Source organism: Oryctolagus cuniculus, chromosome 21 (genome assembly GCF_051225735.1).
Source record: "Oryctolagus cuniculus isolate XC-2025 breed Fujian yellow rabbit chromosome 21, ASM5122573v1, whole genome shotgun sequence".
NCBI classification, from domain to species: domain Eukaryota; kingdom Metazoa; phylum Chordata; class Mammalia; order Lagomorpha; family Leporidae; genus Oryctolagus; species Oryctolagus cuniculus.
The window spans coordinates 2,990,895-2,994,744 of NC_142887.1; the positions used below are offsets into that span (position 1 = coordinate 2,990,895).

Here is a 3,850-nt window from a genome sequence, read left to right on the forward strand (position 1 = left end):
GGACTTGATGTTAAATCAAACATGTCAGCCACAGAAAGACAAACAACACATGTTCTCTCTCACATGTGCAAGCTAATATAAACCACAGATTGATGAGCCCTGGAGACTGTAGGTTGAGAGGTGGAGGGAAAGGTAGTGGGAGGTTGGAAAATGGGAGCCAGATAAAAATCAGATCTGAGTTCCCAGTATCACATAGCACAGCAGGGTAATGATAACCTAGTAGATATTTTATGGGTAAATACAAGAAAGTAGCTCAAAGACTCGAATCTTAAAAATGTCAGCAAAGGGGCAGTTTTGATTACTCTGGATTTACCAGTACACATTGTATACATGTAGTGAAGTAATATGCTGTACCCCATACATTTGCACAAGTATTCCTAATTTAAAGTTATTAATTTAAAGTATCACTCCCAACCTAGTGCATTATCATCAAGTTCTCCAGTTAGGGTTCATTTTCAATGAAAGAGATGGCATTACAAATTAACATATTTATAATATGTACATGTACATATAAATACTGCATGGTTTACATATTATTTGATATTAAACACATATGTGCCATATAGGATAAAGATAAAAGATAATCTTATCAACCTTTGAAATCATGCACACACACATACATGCAAGTACATGTGTTATGAAAATCAAGTAAACATATCATCTAACGCACATTCCTATAAATAATTAGTTATATGGATAATATATTCTCTGACTATTGACAGCTTACTTTCATAATTCAGTTTTTCAGATGACAGACTCTAGTAAGAGCTCAAATAGAAAATAAGCAGAATCTAATCTTACAATATTTATCTTTAACATATCCAAGAATATTTATTATGTACCATTTTACTTTAGAAAATGAAAGAAATCTCCAAAACACGCAGAGTAATAATTCCTGGAACTTTTAAAAATACTTAGTTATTAATTTAGTTTTAATTGCCAATACAATAATGTATTATATAGGGAAAAATTTCATCCAGAGTAAAGATATCTGCATAGTTTTGTCACAATAAATATAAAAGAATTGCATAAATTTATAGTAGTTTACAGTTTAACAAATAAGTTCACAAAATACAAGACTGCTTATGGAAAACACTTTTACCCAATTAAGTACAAGGAAAGTTACATACCAGACCTCAGCCTTATCCATTTTAGTGAACTACCAGATGGCAAATGTACAGAGAGCTGGCTAGTGATCTGTGTTTTCTCAAGCAGGACCCCAACGCGTCTCAGAGAGTGTAGTGAAATGATGGAAGGTGCAGAGTGATAACTCTGGGACTGTCTTCTTGAGATCAGTCAAACACTTTATTTTTCAAGCAAGTTATATAGAAGAACCTGGTAATGAGGCTTTACAAGGAGGCTTTGTTTTCCACAAAACTGCAACATAGATTAGTAAGAACTTAGGGTGTGGGAGAGGAAACAAATGCAGACATGAGATCATCCACAATATTGAGAAAGAAGGATGCTGTGGGTTTCTCATATAGCCAACTTCCCTATTGTTCCATGCAGCATTCTGTGAATCTAGGACAAAGTTCACTGTGTTCAGTAGCCTCTTCACTCCCTTAAGGGTCGGTTGGATAAGTGCAGACACAGAGCCTCCTACTGGTCAATACTGTGGCTGTCTTGTTCTCCACCATAATTGAGACAATGTCTCTTCAAGGGTGTTTTCATAAAAGCTTGTTTCCATGGCAGATTTTGGTCACCTGCTATGTTTAAGGCCAAAAAATCACCATACAAGAGCTATTACCCAGGTCATGTTTATAAGTTTGTCTTTATGTACATTATACATATTTAAGTGCAAGGTAGAAGTCATGTAGTAAAATTTTGTGTAAAGCATTTTTAAAACAGTAATCTTTCCTATTGAGCTGCCATAAATATTAATGATCACAATTTTCAAGTGTTTGTAGAGCTAATTTCTCTATTTCAGATAAAGATTCTTTGAAATATATAGTTTCATTAAAGACAATGATGTAAAATTTAGGTATAATGTGTGGGAGGAACTGAAACCATCATTTTCATTCCCTAGCAAATAAAGTGATCATTTACCAGGACTCACAAGCTATGAAATCATTGAAAGGTACTGTTAAAACCCTGGGATCAAAAAATTTTACCACATTCTTGTGCTAGATCTTCACAGTTGTGACATTGTTTAAATTCCATAATCCATCCCCAAGAGGAGCCCACTCAAAGCAAAATTACAATTAATCCATCCATTATAATATGATCCATCCATAGACTATATCTTATCTTGATACATTCATCACACAATTTTTGGAAGGGCTTGTTCTGCCAGCAAGAATTCCTCCCTACAGTAGATATTGTTTCCCATGTGCACATTGATTCTGTCTTCAATGCTATATCCAGCAGGAGAGGCTTCCTACAGAACACAAGTGGAGCCATTCTCTCCAATTCTGTGGGAGCACTCTGTTGGGGTCAACCCAGGGTATGAGTTCATTTGGGGGGAGCCTGAACAGCTGCTGATCACTCAGCATAATCAGATGGTCCAGTTCATGCTTGATGAGAACATGACCATAACCTATCATTTGCTTTGTTTTTCTGGGAAACAGCTCCTACAAGCTCTGATTGCAGGTCTACAGGTGTCCCTTGCTGCTGAGCTGTAAGTGCTGAGGAACTTGGAGATGACAGACACACAGTGGCAGTGATCTCACCTATCATGGGGAAGATCTAGGTGTAGATGGGCTGCATGGAGGAGAAGAAGGGATGCATGCAGCCCAGAAGTAGGATGGATATGTGGTGGAGGCCTGGGTGTAGAACTGTTAAATGGGGGCATTCAGGTTTAGAAAAGAAGTCTTGGAGTGCCTGGGGGATAGAAGGGGTACATTGGGGTGCTTGGGTGTGGAAAAGATGTGTGGGAATACCCCAGTGTTGATAGAATGCATAGGGGCATCTGGGTGTAGAGGGTTATTGGAGTTGATCTGGGTGTAGAAGGGATGTGTCTGGGTTCCTGGGCCTAGAAGGGATGCATAGGGGAGGCCTGGATATAGAAGGAATTTGTACATGTGCACGGGTATAGACAGTAAGTGTGGGGGCACCCAGGATTGCTCAGGTGTAGAAGGAAATCAAGGGGGAAGGCCCTAAATGGCCGGGCTTCATGGAGCAGTGGCCCTAATTCCCTCACACATAATAAAGTTGACAAGAAGAGTTGGAGTGTGGGGATGAGGGATTTTCACTCTTTCTTTAGAATAAAAATTTTGATGGAGCTGGCACCTGTAGTAGGTTAGAGTGCCTGAAATACCAGTATCTCATATGGGTTCTGCTACAAATTTCAGCTGCCCCTCTTCTGGTCCAGCTCTCTGTGCTGTGGGTACTGTTTTCTGTCCTGGTGCCCCACATCCAATCCTAACATACCTGGGGAAGCAGTGGAAAATGGCCCAAACTTGGGTCCCTGAACCCACATAGATATGAAAGCAACTGCTGGCTCCTGGCTTTGATCAGCCCAGCTGAGGTGTGAATCAGTGAATGGAAGACCATTCTCTCTGTCTCTCCTATCTATAATTCTGTCTCTCAAATACATCTTTAAAAACTTGAAAAAAAAAACAGTTATTTTCAGAGCTGGCACTATGGCACCACAGATTAACACCCTGGCCTGAAGCGCTGGCATCCCATTTGGGCGCCAGTTCGAAACCCGGCTGCTTCACTTCCAGTCCAGCTCTCTGCTATGGCCTGGGAAAGCAGCAGAATATGGTCCAAGTGCTTGGGCCCCTGCAGCCACATGGGAGACCTGGAAGAAGCTCCTGGCTCCTGGCTCCTGGCTTCGGATTGGTGCAACTGCGGCCTTTGCAACCAATTGGGGAGTGAACCATCAGACGGAAGACCTCTCTCTCTCTCT

The 3,850-nt window shown here is 40.3% G+C and overlaps 1 pseudogene; it reads right to left on the reverse strand.

The window, feature by feature from the left end:
* Nucleotides 1–2,243: 2,243 nt before the first annotated feature.
* Nucleotides 2,244–2,676, reverse strand: LOC127488947 (protein BTG1 pseudogene; annotated as a pseudogene).
* Between the last annotated feature and the right edge of the window lie 1,174 nt (nt 2,677–3,850).